Raw genomic sequence first — 19887 nt, 5'->3', positions numbered from 1 at the left:
TCCTTATGTTGACCAGACCACCAGAGAGTCAACTAAACCGAACCTAGATTGCAATACATACCGATTAGCAATCATGCTTGAATAAGGTGTTATCTGAGCATGCTCAGGTGCCAACAGTGTCTTCGGCGCGCTTAAAAAAAAAAAATGTTCGTTTTGCCGTGCATGTATGGCCACGAGACATGCAGCTTTGGGAACACCAACATTTTTCGAGCGCGCTGAAGACACTGTTAGCACCTGAGCATGCTCAGATAACACCTTATTCAAGCATGATCAATCATAGGCATGTTAGACCATGAGAGTGTCACGTGTTGCTAACCTTGTAGGGGTATAAGTTATCCCCCATCATAAATTGCTGTAATAAAGACTTAAAGGGGTACTTCCAAGTTATTCCCATCAATGAGAATCTGACTACTGGGACCACCAATCCCAAGAACTGATGCTCTGGAGAGCCTCAATTTAAAGGACGGTGGCCAACCACATGTACTTACACTCCATTCATTCTTAGGGTTATGTGCACACGCTGTGGATTTTGCTGCGGATCCGCAGCGGATTTTGCGCTGCGGATCCGCAGCAGTTTTCCCAAAGTTTACAGTACCATGTAAACCTATGGGGAAAAAAAAACCCGCTGTGCACATGCTGCGGAAAAATCCGCGCGGAAACGCAACGGATTATTTTCCGCAGCATGTCAATTCTTTCTGCGGATTCCGCGGCGGTTTTCAACATGTACCAATAGGAAAGTGCAGTTCAAAACCCGCAAAGGAATCCGCAGAAGAAACCGCGATAAAAATCCGCAGTGAAAACTGCAGTGGATTAGCACTGCGGATTTTCCAAATCCGCTGCGGAAAAATCCGCAACGTGTGCACATACCCTTAAAGGTAGTGCTAAAGGCCAGTCAAGCGCTGCACTTTGCCATGTATGGTGAGCCCATCAGGAATGAATGGGGCAGCACCCATGATCTACCACAGTGCCATTCACATGGGGCTCTTCAGGGCTCTGGTTCTCAGGATCAAAGGTCAGACCCCTAGCAATTGGGAATTTATCCTCCATTCTTTAACTAGTGGAAAACTTCAGAATACCCCTTTAAGGCTATATCACAGACGTTTACACATGAAAAGATCAGGCTTTTTGAACGGGAGGATCTCCAAGGAGTAGGTATTTAGGCTCGGATTCAGAAAACCGCTTATGCCAAAGATCTGGCATAAAACTGATGACATTTCACAGCATTTTTACACCATTCCCAGTCAGCTCCCAAAACTTTTTGGGAAAGTGGGTGAAGTTGTTAGAGGGCACGTGGTCAACGTAAGCAACAAATTGGTCAGAATTATTCTTCCAGTCCCCGACTGAAGAACATTTCCTACACTAATGTATCTCAATACATCCTACTCCAGCAGGCCGGCCATCAAGACTGCTGTGTAAAACGCATCCAGGGTCCTCGGATGTGTAGGCCTTAATCTGCCAAGCTGAAAAGCCTCTAGAAAGAGTGACCTCAACTACAAAGGACATGATGGAGCCTAAGGGTATGTTTCCACGGTCAGGAAACGCTGCTTGTTTGACGCTGCGCAGCAGCGTCAAACAAGCAGCGTCCAGATGTTCCAGCATAGTGGAGGGGATTTGATGAAATCCCGTCTCCACTATGCGTGGAAACCCGCACGCGGCGGCCCTGCGACTACGGACATGCTGCGCGTCTTTTCAGATCGCAGCATGCCCGTACACCTTGCGGGGACGCAGCGTCCCCGCAAGGCATTTCACAGGGCCCTATGGGACAGAGCGATCATCCCAGATGTGTAGAGTTAACACATCCGGCATGATCGCGTCCCATTAAGGGGGCGGGGCTTAGCGCCGAGCGGCTTCGCCGCTGCGGCGATACCGCCGCCCATCCGTACCGTGGAGTCATACCCTAAGGGTATGTGTCCACGTTCAGGAAACGCTGAGTTTTTGACGCAGCGTTGAGCAGCATGCATAAAAAACGCAGCGTCCAGATGTTACAGCATAGTGGGGGGGGGGGGGGGGATTTCATGAAATCCTGTCTCCACTATGCAGTAAAAGACGCATGCGGCACACCCGAGAAAACTCACATGCGGCGCGTCTTTTAAGAACGCAGCATGTCCTTACATTACAGAAAAAACTCAAGGACACCGCAGGTGACCTGCCAGTGACCTCAGGTGCAGATTTGGTCAGGATTTTACCTGCATAAAATCCTGACCGAATCCTGAACGTGGACACATACCCTTAGGCTATGTGCACACGTAGCAGAATTGCCACGGAAATTTCCGCGGCGATTCTGCGCCTCCTGCCGCGGGTATATCGCATGCAGAATTTGCATGCATATACCCGCAGAAAACTAGCGTTTTGCAAGCATAATTAGCTTGCAGAATGCTAGCGTTTCCCAAGCGATCTGTAGCATCGCTTGGAAAACTGTTTGACAGGTTGGTCACACTTGTCAAACAGTGTTTGACAAGTGTGACCAACTTTTTACTATAGATGCTGCCTATGCAGCATCTATAGTAAAAGGTAGAATGTTAAAAATAAAAAAAAGGTTATACTCACCTCAGCGGCTTCCGTTCCTAATGCTGTGTGTTCAGGACCTTCCATTGACGTAGCGGTCACGTGACCCGCGGTCATGTGACCGTGACGTCATCGCAGGTCCTTCACACACACCACAGAAGCCGTTGAGGAGGTCGGGCCGCCCGAAGGTGAGTATATCGCTATTTTTTATTTTAATTCTTTTTTTTTTTACCACTTAGGCTATGTTCACACGATGCGGTTTTTGCTGCGGATCCGCATCCTTTTTCCATGCAGGGTACAGTACAATGTTTCCCAATGGAAAAAAAAAAAAACCCGCTGTTCCCACGATCCTTTTTTCCGGCGGAAAATCCGCGCTGATTTTCTGCGGAAAAAAAGAAGTACCATGTCACTTCTTTCTGTGGATTCCGCTGCTGTTTTCCACCTGCACCAATAGGAAAAAGCAGCTGGAAACCCGCAGTGGAATCCGCAGAAGAAAAAGGACTGAAAACCGCAGTGAAAACCACCGCAGGTTTTGCACTGCGGTTTTCACAAATCAGGACCTGAAAAATCCGCAGGGAAAAAAGGATCGTGTGAACAAGGCCTTATATGGTGCCCAGTCCGTGGAGGAGAGTCTCCTCTCCTCCACCCTGGGTACCAACCGCACATGATCTGCTTACTTCCCGCATGGTGTGCACAGCCCCGTGCGGGAAGTAAGCAGATCAATGCACTCCTATGTGTGCAGAATCGCCGCGATTCCGCAATTTTAATGAACATGCTGAGTTTTTTTCTGGATTGCGATTCTGCTCAGGAAAAAAATGCAGCATGTGCACAAAAAATGCGGATTGCATTCTGTTACATAGGATGCTTAATGGTAGCGTTTTTTTCGCGGTTTTATAGCGCAAAAAATCTGCTACGTGTGCACACAGCCTAAGGGTATGTGTCCACGTTCAGGATTGCATCAGGATTTGGTCAGGATTTTTCATCAGTATTTGTAAGCCAAAACCAGGAGTGGGTGATAAATGCAGAAGTGGTGCATATGTTTCTATTATACTTTTCCTCTAATTGTTCCACTCCTGGTTTTGGCTTACAAATACTGATGAAAAATCCTGACAAAATCCTGATGCAATCCTGAACGTGGACACATACCCTTACTGTACAGGGACTGGCCATCGATTTCCCGGAACATGGTGCAATGGCTAATTTATTCTGCAGCATTGCTGCAGGATATACAGCTCCTTCTTCAGTGCATAGTATTATATTATGCATGGTGCAGGGTTGTGACAGAGGATGGGAGCCACTAGCAAAAAATAAAAAATAAATTCAGCTTTTTAAAGATTTCACATCAAAATTATTTTATTATTTTTTAAAGTGCTACTGAGGTGTTTACGAGTTCTTTATTGTTAGCTCCAAAGAATGGGAAAGGAAATTATACTTCTTCCTGATGTAACCTTTTATGACACTGGATCAAGAAACTGCAAGCTTCAATTTGTGCAGCATGGCCTAGACTTTGTACAGATTTGTAAAAATGGCAATAAAACCGATCATTTACGGTACTCATTTATGGAACACAATCTGCCAAAGTATTTTTGGGGGGTTGCTACAAGACAACACTAGAGTAAGACGTGCTTTACTACTGGCATGCACCATCACCAGACATTATTCCACTGTAGGACCATTCAACCACAAAAAAAAAAACCCCAACAAGAGACCCATACATTAAAATGGGTACATGTTCTATCAGCAAAAAAAATCCAGGTAGAACAGGTATTGTATGTGGAACTTTAATGTGCACGTGGTTTTCTACATGAAACAATGGGTAAAAGGGGAGGTTGGCGGGGAGTCCACGTCTCAGTGAGCTTTGGGGACTGAAGCGACCAATCAGTCCATGTCTCAGTGAGCCTTGTGGACTGCAGTGACCAATCACAGCCCATGTCTCAGTGAGTTTTGGGGACTGAAGCGACCAATCAGTCCATGTCTCAGTGAGCCTTGTGGACTGCAGTGACCAATCAGTCCATGTCTCAGTGAGCTTTGTGGACTGAAGCCACTAGCCAGTTTGTGAGTCATGCTTCTGATGCAGATTGGAAAATGTAAGAGGACTGTTCATTGGTGTCTATGGGTACCAAAGCACTTTTCTCCAAGACACTAACACAAGCCAATGTATGCGGATAAATATTTCCATTCCTATATGTGTATGCATTTACTGTTGCCACCTTTCAGTCTTACTGCCATTTACTTAGTAGCTTCCTAAACAACCAGGCGGTTTACAGGACTATGATGATTGAAAATGTTAGTTTACTGCAGCAGCGTCTGTAGAGGATTCAGAAGTGAAAGCCTGGCCGGGTTCTTAATGAATTAGCATATCCTGTAAGGTTCAGGTTCATTGACACACGCACTATACTTGTGTATACTCAGGTGTCTGTCCTCAGTAGTCGGTCTCTACCAAACTCAGCGGCCCAAGAACACACACAGCTCAAAAATGACTTCATACACAAAATCTTGGAAAAAGTGCATCATTGTGGAATCTGAATATAATCATAGACCTGCAGTTTTGTATCACTAGAAAGACCAGAAATTGAAGAGTAGCTGAAGACAACACACTAAGGCTACGTTCACATTTGCGTTGTGCGCCGCAGCGTCGGCGCCGCAACGCACAACGCAAACAAAAACGCAGCAAAACGCATGCACAACGCTGCGTTTTGCGCCGCATGCGTCCTCTTTTTCATTGATTTTGGACGCAGCAAAAATGCAACTTGCTGCGTCCTCTGCGCCCGGACGCGGGCGCCGCAGGGACGCTTGCTGCGCAAAACGCAAGTGCGACGCATGTCCATGCGCCCCCATGTTAAATATAGGGGTGCATGACGCATGCGGCGCCCGACGCTGCGGCGCAGACCGCAAATGTGAACGTAGCCTGGGAACCATGATGTAATCACATTATGACGCGTGACCTCACCAGCGGCATGAACGCTTCAAATATCCTATATTATTGGAGCTGGGGTGGACCTCAAACCTAGGAGGGCGCCAAAGGTCTATTAGGCCCATATGAGGAGACATGGCTGACCTTTTGCATCGGGGCCCACAAGTTTCAAGGAGCGCCACTGAATGCACTGTGCCAAAATGTACTTTTAAGAGGCAAGTGTGTTTATGGTTTTTGCACTGGGGCTTAGGTTTTATTCACACCAGTGTGTATGCCAAAACCAGGAGTGTCTCAAATACAAAACAGGTGTCAATCTTTCAATTCTATAGTTTCTCTAAAGTTCCACTCCTGGTTTTGGCATCCAAACACTGATGTGAATAAGCCCTTAGGAGCATCATGAGGCCTCTGACTAGATGGAATCTTTAGGAATCGCTCCTCTCCAAATATATGAATATCTACATAAGGAATAGAGAGGCGATTTGAAATTATATAGCATAAACGTACCAGAGTAAGACGTCGCTAAATATGAGGGCATCTGACCAGACCTTTTCATGACGACGCATATCTAGCCATAGGACACTGCAATATGGAGATATTTACCCTTGTATGATGAAACTTGGGATGTTTTTTTTTTTTTTTTTTGCATATGAGAAAAATCACTGAGGTCTGAATGAACCCTAATGCTACATTAGGTGCCAGAGACCCCATGACAAGACGTAATCCTGAGGCCTGACCTGACATTGAGGCGCCCCTCCACCAAATCCAATAAAAAGCTAAACCGATCAGTTCGCACTGCACGCAACTACCTGTATTTAGAAAGTATTCTGGTTACTACACAATTATCATTTAATTCAAGGATCACACGAGGTCCTCAAGCCTCTGCAAGGAGCAGAGCTTCAGTCAATTCGAGGGAAAGCTACTAAATCGTCTTAGAGCGAGACCTTAAAAATACAGCCGGGATTTTTTTCCTATGTAAAAACACGGATTGTTGCCCTGCAGTGTTTGGGATCCCGTTTTCATTAGTGTCAGACTTTACTCTCCCTGATCTTCACTGATTTAGTAGCTTTATCTGTGTGAAGTCTGATTTTCACAGACCCAAGAGACTTGTATGGGTTAATTTGATGAGCGACCAAGATCAAAAACAAACCGGTTGCGTGTTGTATCCGGAAAAAACAGCAATAGGACATCTACGTGACTCACGGGCATCTGAATGAGGACTAAGTTGTATAAAAAGATATCTTGGCAGACCATAAAGTGCATCTTTGACAGGAGGAAGCGGTGAACAGACCCTTTAAATTGTTAGTAAACCAATCATATTTGATAGGAATTGGGGCAATGCCTAGGGACACAACGGCAATTAAAAGGACACGTAAAAGGCCACAGAGGGCATAAATGTGGGATAGATTTCAGATTGGGACCATCGGGCACCAAACCACAGCACAGCTCTTACGACATTAGCACATTTTACTATAGCGCCCCCTATAGATCAAGGCCATTGTTTGAAATGCCGATCTATGTGATTACTAACCCAGAAAATGCTTTATAGCAATAGTAAAAGTGTCCATTGTTTGGAATTTATTTTGTACCACAGACATACGGTAGCATCAATGCAGGGGAGGACATGCCAGCGGTGCAACCAATGAGCCTGCCCACGAGGTAAGGGGGCCACTACCAGCTCCAATGCAGGTGGGATTGTGCATTATGAGCTACTGGACTGCAAAGGGCCCATATATTGTTCTTGCACAGGGGCCCCTCTTATGTCTGTCTGCTCCACAGTTGTAGATCTAGGAGAAAAATCATTAGATCCCTCCACAAAAACAATTGAGTGCACTTTGAAGAAGATGGCAAGAGAAATGCCCCGGGCTAGCCTTGTGTTGTGCCAGTTGTTCCATGGCATCAGTAACAGGAGTAGCACCAGCTGTTGTGAAATTAACACATGCTGAGGAGTCCGGTGTGATCTTACTCCACCATACACCAAGAATCCCACCTATAACGGAGCCTGCCATCCGCCGCTCCCATATAGCTAGTAAAAGCACCACGCCAATAACAGGAAGAGTGGCCGAGACCACCTGGAGCAACATCCGACATCTAACAAGGGACCACTGCAGAGAAACACGCAAACAGGAACCCCCCCAGTGCCACCAAGCATCACAGACAACACATGGGCACACACAAGTCACACCGAGGCCGGCATGAAACAAACAATACACAGCATTAATTAGTATTAAGTCTGTAGACCCAGACAGTCTAAATGTGTCATATGCCATGTCCAGCCAGACTCAGGCACGGTGCCAGTCTAGATGCCATGCGCCAGCAGGGAAAGCAATGCCAACTGGCACTGGGGTTACAATAACCCTTACATGCAAGAAAAGGCAAGCAAAGCATTATTAACCCACCCCGATGTCTATTCCTGGGGAGGGCAGCATGCCTGGCACAGCTCAGACGGAGCAAACGCACTCTGCCAGTATAGTAAGAGCATGGCCTAAATTTACGTGCCAACATCACTGTTAACGGGGTCTTTGCCAATACTCCAGAGGGGAGGAGGGAATCTGCTAGTGGAATAGATCTATGCCAGTGCCACTCATTAGCCCAAAGTTCTAGGTAATGGGTGGCACCAAATCTGTACCCTGCTTATTGTTTAACTGGGTTTCCTCCCATGCCCCAAAGCCATGCGGAGGTAGTGTGCGTCCCACCATAAATCAGACTGATGCCCACTGGAGTGATGGGCACCGTGATGTAGAAGACACTGGCTCCATAGGTGTGGCGTATGTTTGCCCACCTGGCATCACTGCCATTGTACAGCACAAGGGGGGACCCTCCAGGAACAAGGGAACTCAGCAGTCACCAGAGCACAAGGGGGGGAAATCAAGGGATCACTGCCCCAAAAATGCCACCCAGGGAGGGTACGGAGGGCATGCCATGCAGGAGGGGCACAAAGCACAGAATCCAGAAAACGGTGCACTCACATTGTCTCCACAGCTCTTGGAACAAAGCCAGGATGATGGAATGAGTGAGTGGGAGACGGGGAGGGGCTCCGATCTTCTGGGGTCTCTAGCAGATGGGCACAAAGGCTTCCAGGTGCCAGATCGGAGAACGGGTCGGATGCTGGCGGCGGCTACACGGGGCTGTATGGACAAGGGGATCCGCCCTATTCATTCATAGGAGACTCCGCTGCTGAAAGCCCTAAGGACGCTCCAACTACTATATGCCTGTGGCGATCAGGCCGGAGGGCACGGACGGGTGGCGGCGGGCACTGCTCCGGGAGGGAGACCACAGGTGACAGCGAGACACAAGGGACGGACACGGACACTCACCCTCCTGCCTGCTCCCTCTGTAGCGTCTCCCCTTTAAGAGGCGGGACTGCCTGGGTTAAAGCCCAGAGCTAAGACCCCGCCCAGGTCTGACATCATGATATAGCAGGAGGGGGCGCGGCTTTGCTTTACGATGACGTAGGCGGTTAAAAGGCCGGCGTGCGGCAGCTGCGTGTCTCTGGGTGCCTTAAAGAGACAGACACCGATATAATAGAAAGCAATGTGGGACAGAGGAAGCCGGGAGCAGGAGCAGCGCGCACACCACCTGCCGCCCGCTGCTGATCACTGACGCGCAGCGGTGACCGTCTCCTAGGTGACGGCTGTGGACCCTTCCCATAAGTGCACACAGGGGGGAGGGGCTCTGCAGCCCCAGACCCATCAGTCACTAAGGAGTCGGTGAGGACAGAGCCTGACAGCAGGCTGCACCGTCACCGCAGTGATAGGATGCATAAGGGGCCAGTGCTAGAAATCACTTTTTGTGGCCCTCGCACAATGCTTTTGGGGGCCCTACACTGTTTACTTCTCTACCACTGCAGCCAGTCACACACCTGCACGTACTTCATTACATTCTGAGGCCAGTGATTGGCTGCAGTGGTCATGGGGGGTCACTGGGGAACAGTGCCGCACTGCCTGGTGGTGGGACCGCTATAGCTACTGGAGACTAATTGGGAAAGGTTTGCCCAATTGTACAAATCCAGGAGTGCCCATATAATGGCAGCCAGTGACTCAACAATGCCCCCAGGTCTGTCGTCAGACTACACCTATTATGGGATGTTTGTCAGAGGCCAACTAGCGGGAACAAGGCAATGCGGTGTTCAGAGATAAATTTATACAAAGCATTCAAGTATCATAAAGGCCCAAACTACCTGCTGTGGCAAGGGTTAAAAGGCTGTCACTTTAAGGCTGAGTCACACATAATGATATCGTTAACGATATCGTTGCAACGTCACGCTTTTGGTGACGTAGCAACGATCCCGCTAACGATCTTGTTATGTGTGACAGCGACCAACGATCAGGCCCCTGCTGGGAGATCGTTGGTCGATGGGAATGATCAGGACCATTTTTTGGTCGCTGATCACCCGCTGTCATCGCTGGATTGGCGTGTGTGACGCCGATCCAGCGATGTGTTCACTTGTAACCAGGGTAAACATTGGGTTACTAAGTGCAGGGCCGCGCTTAGTAACCCGATATTTACCCTGGTTACCATTGTAAAAGTAAAAAAAAAAACACTACATACTCACATTCTGATGTCTGTCACGTCCCCCGGCGTCCACAGGGTTAAAACTGCTTTCGGCAAGAGCGCTGCTAATATGCACGCGCTCCAGCCGAGAGCTTCCCTGCACTGAATGTGTCAGCGCCGGCCGTAAAGCAGAGCACAGCGGTGACGTCACCGCTGTTACTGCCGGCGCTTTTTACTTTTACAATGGTAACCAGGGTAAATATCGGGTTACTAAGCGCGGTCCTGCGCTTAGTAACCCGATGTTTACCCTGGTTACCCGGGTGCTGCAGGGGGACTTCGGCATCGTTGAAGACAGTTTCAACGATGCCGAAGTCGTTTCCCTGATCGTTGGTCGCTGGAGAGAGCGGTCTGTGTGACAGCTCCCCAGCGACCACACAACGACTTACCAACGATCACGGCCAGGTCGTATCGCTGGTCGTATCGCTGGTCGTGATCGTTGGTAAGTCGTTTAGTGTGACGGTTCCTTTACTGGGCTGCTTGCTGTACTTTTGACAAAATCACTGTTTTATCAGCAGGAAATCATCACTATAAGGCCCTGTTCACACACTCAGTGTTTGGTGAGTTTTTTTGCATCAGTATCTGTAAGCCAAAGTCAGGAATGGGACAATCAGGGAAAAAGTGTAATAGAAACACGTCACCACTTCTGTAGTTATCACCCACTCCTGGTTTTGGCTTACAGATACTGAGGTAAAAAACTGACCCTGTGAACATGGCCCAAGGTCTAGTAAACTTGCTACCATGTAGTCATCCATATTTATGAGCTCTGTATAACCTGGCCCCAACCACTGACTGGCAGCTTTCTGCCTATGCACAGTGTACACAGAAAGCTGCCAATCAGTGGTATGGGCGGGGTTATACAGAGCTCAGCATTCGAGAACTGCTAGAGCTGCAGCAGAGAAAACTGTGATTTTAATAAAACCTGTAATCCAGGTCTCTGACCCTACATCATGCTGCTCCCAGATGAGGTGACAGATTGCTTTTAAAGAAAGTCATACACAGAGTGACTAAGAAAATGGCCTATAGACAGATAAAACCCGAAAAGCTTCAACAATGCATATTTATGTTATACAGGTGCTTCTCACAAAATTAGAATAGCATCAAAAATTTATTTCAGTTCTTTATTACAAAAAGTGAAAGACCTATATTATATAGAGTCATTACAAACAGTGATGTATTTCATGTGTTTATTTCTGTTAATGTTGATGATTATGGCTTACAGCCAATGAAAACCCAAAAGTCATTATCTCAGTAAATTAGAATACTTTATAACACCAGCTTGAAAAATGATTTTAAAATCTGAAATGTTGGCCGACTGAAATGTATGTTAAGTACATGCAGTCAATACTTGGTCAGGGCTCCTTTTGCATCAATTACTGCATCAATGCGGCATGGCATAGAGGTAATTAGCCTGTGGCACTGCTGAGGTGTTATGGAAGCCCAGGTTGCTTTGATAGCAGCCTTCGGCTCGTCTGCATTGTTGGGTCTGGGGTGTCTCATCTTCCTCTTGACAATACTCAATAGATTCTCTATGGGGTTAAGGTCAGGCGAGTTTGCTGGCCAATCAAGCACAGCGATACTGTAGTTTGTAAACTAGGTATTGATACTTTTGGCAGAGTGGACAGGTGCCAAGTCCTGCTGGAGAATGACATTTCTATCTCCAAAAAGCTTGTCGGCAGAGGGAAGCATGAAGTGCTCTAAAATTTCCTGGTAGGCGGCTGCACTGACTTTGGTCTTGATAAAACACAGTGGACCTACACCAGCAGATGACATGGCTCCCCAAACCATCCTTGATTGTGGAAACTTCACACTAGACCTCAAGCAGCTTGGATTGTTTGCCTCTCCACTCGTCCTCCAGACTCTGGGGCCTTGATTTCCAAATGAAATGCAAAATTTACTTTCATCTGAAAACAAACCTTGGACGACTGATCAACAGTCCAGTTCTTTTTTTCCTTGGCCCAGGTAAGACGCTTCTGGCATTGTCTATTGGTCATGAGTGGCCTGAGACAAGGAATGCGACACTTGTAGCCCATGTCCTGGATACCTCTGTGTGTTTTGGCTTTTGAAGCAATGACTCCAGCAGCAATCCACTCCTTGTGAATCTCCCCCAAATTTATGAATGGCCTCTTCTTAACAAACCTTTCAAGGCTGAGGTTATCCCGGTTGCTTGTGCAGCTTTTTCTGCCACACGTCTTCCTTCCATTCAACTTTCCATTAATATGCTTGGATACAGCACTCTGTGATCAGCCATTTTCTTCAGCAATGACCTTTTGTGGCTTACCCTTGTGGAGTGTGTCAATGACTGCTTTGTGGACATCTGTCAAGTTAGCAGTCTTCCCCATGATTGTGGAGTCTACTGAAACACAGTAACGGACCTTTTTAAACGCTTAGGAAGCCTTTGTAGGTGTGTTTTGTTAATTAATTTTGAATTTATTGAGATAATGACTTTTGGGTTTTCATTGGCTGTAAAGGTACCGTCACACTCAGCGACGCTGCAGCGATATAGACAACGAGCCGATCGCTGCAGCGTCGCTGTTTAGGTCGCTGGGGAGCTGTCACACAGACAGCTCTCTCCGGCGACCAACGATCAGGGGAATGATTTCGGCATCGTTGAAACTCTTCAACGATGCCGAAGTCCCCCTGCAGCACCCGGGTAACCAGGGTAAACATCGGGTTACTAAGTGCAGGGCCGCGCATAGTAACCCGATATTTACCCTGGTTACCATTGTAAAAGTAAAAAAAAAAACAGTACATACTCACCTTCTGATGTCTGTCACGTCCCCCGGCGTCCACAGGGTTACGCGCTGCTGCTCAGAGCTTCCTGCACTGAATGTGTCAGCGCCGGCAGTAAAGCAGAGCACAGCAGTGACGTCACCGCTCTGCTTTAGGGCCAGCGCTTACACAGTGCAGGAAGCTCTGAGCAGCAGCGCGTAACCCTGTGGACGCCGGGGGACGTGACAGACATCAGAAGGTCAGTATGTACTGGTTTTTTTTTTCTTTTACAATGGTAACCAGGGTAAATATCGGGTTACTAAGCGTGGCCCTGCACTTAGTAACCCGATGTTTACCCTGGTTACAAGTGAACACATCGCTGGATCGGCGTCACACACGCCGATCCAGCGATGACAGCGGGTGATCAGCGACGAAATAAAGTTCTGGACTTCTAGCTCCGACCAGCGATATCACAGCGGGATCCAGATCGCTGCTGCGTGTCAAACACAACGAGATCGCTATCCAGGACGCTGCAACGTCACGGATCGTCGTCGTTCTCGCTGCAAAGTCGCTTAGTGTGAAGGTACCTTTAGCCACAATCGTGAACATTAACAGAAATAAACATCTGAAATAGATCACTCTGTTTGTAATGACTCTATATAATAAATTAGTTTCACTTTCTCAGTCGCCCATGACAGCACTACCAGAGAGAGGGAATCCGCCCTTCAGGGACAGGAAACCTACAGGATAAAAGGGCAGTACCTCTCTCCTGCCTCAGTTTTGCTTCCTGTCCCTGACAGGGGAACCCTCAGGATCGGTACCTGTGATCCGGAGCCGACCAGTGGAGGTATGACGGCGGGGAGGCCCCTGTCACCGCTGGTACGGTGTCCGACGCCGCCGCTTCTGGGTCCGATGGGGCTGCAGAGCGTGCGGAGGGGAGCGCGGCTGCCTCCCCGGATTGGGGTAGGGGCTTCAGGGACCCGGCGTGCCTCTGCAGAGAGGCCTGGTCCGGAGCGAGGGCCTGGTGTGTGAGAGCACCAAGATGGCCGCCGCACCGGATATAGACGCTGTCTACTTCCGGGTCCCGGGGAGCGCGCATGCGCACTGGGGACCAGCGCTTCCCTACAACGCAGCCTGGAGGAGGGGTGATCGGCGCACTATTTAAAACACAGCTGTAAGAGCGCCCTTTGCTGCATGCAGTCTCAATATGGCGGACAGCGATCAGCAGCTCCAGCCGGCACAGCCCTTACAGCCACCGCCGCAGCAACAGCAGCGACACCACCAGCGCAAGTTGGGCGAGACAAAGAGAAGGACCTCTGCAGGCACCCGAAGTACCCGCTCCAGGAGCCATTCCACGCCGCAGAGTAAAGCCTCCAATATGTCCAGCCAGCCGACACCTTCTACTTCGGGTCTCATACAAGATCCCGTACCTCCTCCAGAACTGGTACCTGTAGCTGCGCAAGATGGGTGAGTGATCTTCGTGAAAGTTCACCAAATAATTAGGGTCCCCTTTTCCGTTTATTTTTTAGGCAAGAAAAAAAACGGAGAAAACTAAACATAGAGACTGTCCCTTATGTGGAGAACCCCTGTTACAGAACTGGGATAAGAAACTATGCGGTTCCTGTATAGGACAAGTCCTTTGTGAAGAAACACCTAGTTTTGCCTCTGAATTACGTTCAGCAATAAGATCAGAGGTAGAAACAGCGTTCAAATCCCTTAAAGGGGAGGGGGTTAAGGAGAGAACACCTGTCCCCCTTTCTCACTCCGATCCTTCTAGTTCTGATGAGGATATATCAGACAGGAAAGGTTCCTCTTCCTCCTCAGACTCTGAGATTGGAGGCCGTCACTGCTTCCCCTTAGATGAAATAGATGCCCTTGTAAAGACTGTAAGATCTACAATGGGTGTCCTAGACCCACGTCCTGACAAAACGGTACAGGACATTATGTTTGGCGGTCTGGGCCAGAAAAAACGTAGAGTTTTCCCACTTAACGAAAACGTACAGGCCCTAATTAAAAAGGAGTGGGAGAAGCCAGAAAGAAAAAAATCATCTGTACCCTCCCTTAAAAGGAAAGATGATTCTACATCATGGGATAAAGCCCCTAAACTTGACGTGGCAGTAGCTAAAGCGTCAAAGAAATTTGCACTGCCCTTTGAGGACATGGGAACGCTAAAAGACCCCCTTGATAAAAGAGCCGACACCTTCCTAAAAGGGGCCTGGGAGTCAGCAGGGGGATGTTTAAGACCCGCCATAGCGGCCGCATGTACTTCCAGGTCTCTAATGATTTGGATAGACAATCTGGAGAAACAGTTAAGAGATGGAGTATCTAGGCAAAAAGTAATCGAATCGATTCCCATGATTAGGGGCGCGGCAGCCTTCTTGGCTGACTCTTCGGCGGACTCCATCAAACTCACTTCAAAATCGGCAGCCCTGTCCAATGCAGCTCGTAGAACGCTATGGCTGAAAAACTGGCCAGGCGATCTACAAACAAAACAAAAACTCTGTTCAATCCCATGTGAGGGAAAATTTCTGTTTGGAGAAACCCTAGATGACATTCTACAAAAAGCAGGGGATAAGAAGAAGGGATTCCCTAACCTGGCCGCGCCTTACGTTAGGCGGCCCTTTCGGAACAGGAAATTTTTCCGCAGACGCCCCCCTAGAGAACAGAACAGGTGGGAGGATGGGAGAAATAGAGACAGGGGCTTCCTCTTTGGCAATTCCCCAAGAAATAAAAAAACCCCTAAGTGACACCTCCCCCAGGGTGGGAGGGAGACTGTCTCAATACCTTCCGGCCTGGGAAAAAATCTCTTCCAGTACTTGGATTTTAAACTTAATAAAAATGGGACTTCAAATAAACTTTACTACCCTTCCTCCCCAACACTATGTGGTCACTCCATTGAAACCCTCATGGCGGCAACAACAGGCCTTGGAACTAGAGATCTCAAAACTCATAACCAAAGATGTGATCCGAGAAGTTCCCTTACTGGAAAGGGGGAAAGGATTCTTTTCCCCACTTTTTTTGATTCCAAAGCCGGACGGTTCCTTCCGCACAATAATAAATCTGCGGAGATTAAACAGTTATGTAAAGAATCAAACATTCAAAATGGAATCGATAAAATCAACAATAAAAAAACCTGTTTCCAAATTGTTTCATGGTAGTGTTGGATCTCAGCGACGCGTACTATCACGTCCCCATCCACAAAAACTCACAGAAATACCTCAGACTAGCAGTAGTCATGGAGGGAGTAGTGAAAGAATACCAGTACAAGGCCCTCCCGTTTGGCATTTCAGTAGCGCCCCGTGTTTTTACCAAGGTGGTAGCAGAAATGATGGCCCACATAAGGGAGGAAGATGTTATTATAATACCATACCTAGACGACTTCCTAATTGTCAGCAACTCAGCCCAACACTGTCGCCAACAGTGCAGCAGAGTAATAAAAACTCTAACGGAATTAGGTTGGCTCCTAAATCTCCAGAAGTCAAAACTGGAACCGACCATGGTGCAAGAGTTTCTGGGCCTAACTCTGGACTCGGTTTTACAGGAATGTCACCTTCCAGACCAGAAGAAACAAAAAATATTAGGCATTGTGTCCGGAGCTCGCTCAAACCCTCATATGACCTTAAGAGGAGCGATGTCACTGCTGGGGTCCCTTTCTGCTTGTCTCCTGGCAGTACAGTGGGCTCAGATCCACACGAGAGACCTCCAGTGGGATGTCCTAAAAAATCAGGTTACACTGAGGGGACACCTAGAAGGTCGCATGACTCTAAGTTCAGACACTATTCGTTCCCTAGACTGGTGGCTAGATTCCAACAATCTATCAAAGGGGGTTCCGTGGGTGATAGATGCACATCGAGTAGTTACCACGGATGCCAGTCCCACGGGGTGGGGAGCTCACCTGGGAAACAGTGTTACTCAGGGGGTCTGGACAGATCAAGAATACCAGGTATCCTCAAATCAAAAAGAACTTTGTGCAGTGAGCCATGCTTTGTCAATTTTTCTTCCAAAACTACGGGGACATCATGTCCGGGTTTTTTCGGACAATCAAGTAGTAGTGGCCTACCTGAACCACCAGGGGGGGACCAGATCCCAAGCCCTGATGAAAACTACTTCCCAAATCTTCACCTTAGCCGAACATCACTTCCTATCCCTCTCGGCGTTACACATAAGGGGCGTAGTGAACAAAAAGGCAGACTTCCTAAGCCGTACCCAGCTGAAACAGGGGGAATGGGCTCTGAACCAAAGGGTCTTTGATCAGATCACAAAAATCTGGGGGGTCCCAGTAATAGACCTCTTTGCCAGTATAGAGAACAGAAAAGTAAAAGAGTTTTGCTCTCTAAACCACAGAGGGAACCCCCGAGCACTGGATGCATTCTCGATTCCCTGGACTCACAGTCTGACATATGCCTTTCCCCCTCATATTCTTATACCGGCAGTGCTGCGGAAGATAAGACAGGACAGGGCGAGAATCATCCTAATAGCCCCCTTCTGGCCCAAAAGGGCCTGGTTTTCCTGGCTGAGAATCCTATCGGTCACAGATCCCTGGGTCCTTCCGGATCTTCCGGACCTCTTATCACAGGGGCCGGTGTTCCACCCTCAGTCGGCAAATCTACACTTGACAGCGTGGAACTTGAGAGGTCACTGCTAAGGGCAAGGGGATTCTCAGATAATTTAGTCTCCACACTATTAAAAAGTAGGAAGACAATAACAACTAAAATCTATGGTAAAACTTGGAAAAAGTTTCTGTCCACCTCCGGGGTAAAACTACAAGATGGGGTTCCAGTAGTCAAAATATTAGAGTTCCTACAGAAAGGCTTGGATATGGGCCTGTCAGTGAGCACCTTAAAGGTGCAAGTAGCGGCCTTAGGGGCGTTGTACAATGATAGTATTGCCACTAACCCATGGATAGCAAGATTCATTAAAGCCGCTGTACGTTCTAGACCAATAAAAATCAGAAGTCCTCCATCTTGGGACTTAAATTTAGTACTTTCAGCTCTGACAGAACCCCCGTTTGAACCCATAGATTCGATACCACTTAAAATCTTATCCCTCAAGACGGCCCTCCTTACAGCCCTAACATCTGCCCGTAGAATTAGTGACCTCCAGGCTCTATCTGCGAACCCTCCCTTCACACAAATCATGGAGGATAGGGTAGTATTGAGAACAGACCCTGCTTATCTACCCAAAGTTGCTTCCAATTTCCATAGATCCCAGGAAATAATCCTTCCTTCCTTCTGTCCAAACCCGAAAAATCAAAAAGAGGAAAAATTCCACACCTTAGATGTGAGAAGATGCCTAATACACTACCTAGAATCCTCTCGTCAGTGTAGGAAGGAAGGCTCTCTTTTTGTCTGCTTTCAGGGACCTAGGAAAGGACTCAAAGCCTCCAAAAGTACTATAGCTCGTTGGGTTACTGATGCGATAGCCCTGGCATACTCGTCCACGAGAAACGCAGTTCCTGAAGTACTCAAAGCACACTCTTCAAGGGCTATGGCGACCTCCTGGGCCGAAAGGTCGGAGGTACCAATAGATAAAATCTGTAAAGCGGCCACCTGGTCAACACCTTCAACCTTCTTTAGGCACTATCGCTTAGACTTGGCCTCTTCGTCGGACTTAACCTTCGGAAGAAGGGTCTTGCAGGCTGTGGTCCCTCCCTAAAGCAATAATCTCTGCAATTCTCTCTGGTAGTGCTGTCATGGGCGACTGAGAATAGTGTAGTTACTTACCGATAACGGTATTTCCCAGAGCCCATGACAGCACCTGCTTATTCCCCCCCTTATCACGTGTGCGGTGAGCACCTTATTATACGAAGTGTGTGTTTTGATTTAGACACGGTGTAATCTTCATAAGTATTTTGCTAAAAATATGTGTATTTCTTGTTGTCACTAACCTGGAGGACCTCTGATGCTCTGTAAACTAAACTGAGGCAGGAGAGAGGTACCGCCCTTTTATCCTGTAGGTTTCCTGTCCCTGAAGGGCGGATTCCCTCTCTCTGGTAGTGCTGTCATGGGCTCTGAGAAATACCGTTATCGGTAAGTAACTACACTATTTTGTATTGAAGAACTGAAATAAATTATCTTTTTGATGATATTCTAATTTTGTGAGAATCACCTGTATTTATATACTTTGAAATGAAGCCAGTAAAATAAAGTACACCCCATGTACAGTGTAACATGGTGGAAGATCCATGATAATGTTGTAGGGCTTTCCCGCAGACCTTGCCCATCTTACACAATCAAATTCGGAATATCAGAATTTTAGAGCGAAATGTGCTCCTGTGTGGGAAATCTAGGCTTGAGATGAATCATGCAAATATTCCAGAGCGTGAGAGAATTACAGTGGAAGAATGGAAGAAACTACCAGCAGACAGGTGCAAGAAGCTCACAGATGGCTCCAAAAATGTTTAGAGGCTGCTAAGTGTCAGGGAAGGAAAGCTTTAATCCTGTCCATGTCATACAGCGTACTATGTTACATCTTTATTTCATCAATATCTAAATGTACAGTATATAGCCACAGAGTCCATGTTGGAAAACGCAGGGGCCCTCAAATGACTTGTCACCCAAGAGGTTTCCACCAACCATGGCACTTTAGGATGTGACACCCTAGAAACATGTGGGAATGAGCATGGCTGAAAACACGACAGCCCTGCATACATACACATACATACAAAGCAAGAAATAAACGTGTCATAGTACACAATAACATAATATGATTTACTACAAGATGCAACAGGGCACACATTAGGGAGTAAACAGCCTGTGCTCATGTTTGCAAAGCACTGTGGAATATGATGGCGCTATAAAACTGAATACAAATTAAATAAATAAGTAAATGTATTATTAAAATTCCGCTTAAGCCAAATATAGGGAAGTAATAAATAATAAAGTAAATTACCGTACATAGTTTGCCGGTTTTTAGTATTCATCCCATAATTTCTCTAAATTGAATGAAGAGACGTAAGGCCACCATTAGACTAGCGTCGTCTGATATCGACAAGTTCTGCCAACAGTCTGAGAGATGAATGGAGAAATACGGATTCGGCTTGTCTGATCTCAGACTGCCAGGCTTTAAGTTCACTAAGAGATAAGCTGCTAGGAGAGATGTCTCTCAGCAAGAGTTGAGGAGCGCTCAGCAAAGTGAGCACTCCTGTGTAGGGGAAGGATCACTGCCAGCTGAGCATATGGGACGTCAGCATGGCACATGGACTATGT

The 19887-nt window shown here is 47.4% G+C and overlaps 1 protein-coding gene across 4 annotated transcripts in view; it reads right to left on the bottom strand.

Moving 5' to 3' along the window:
• The window catches only part of DLGAP4 (DLG associated protein 4), a 266332-nt gene that overhangs the window by 59469 nt on the left and 186976 nt on the right, over window positions 1-19887 (bottom strand). The window contains exon 1 of one of the 4 annotated variants that reach the window (XM_077251587.1): window positions 8734-8858. The exons of 2 other annotated variants lie outside the window; for them this stretch is intronic. The gene's annotated coding sequence lies outside the window, so the exon portion shown is untranslated. Of the gene's footprint in view, window positions 1-8385; window positions 8859-19887 lie in introns of those variants that run through there. One more of the 4 variants, XM_077251588.1, reaches the window with a different exon arrangement.

This window comes from Ranitomeya variabilis, chromosome 4, assembly GCF_051348905.1.
Source record: "Ranitomeya variabilis isolate aRanVar5 chromosome 4, aRanVar5.hap1, whole genome shotgun sequence".
NCBI classification, from domain to species: Eukaryota; Metazoa; Chordata; class Amphibia; order Anura; family Dendrobatidae; genus Ranitomeya; species Ranitomeya variabilis.
The sequence above is the reverse complement of the archived record's forward strand: the minus strand, read 5'-3'. Positions and strand labels throughout refer to the sequence as shown.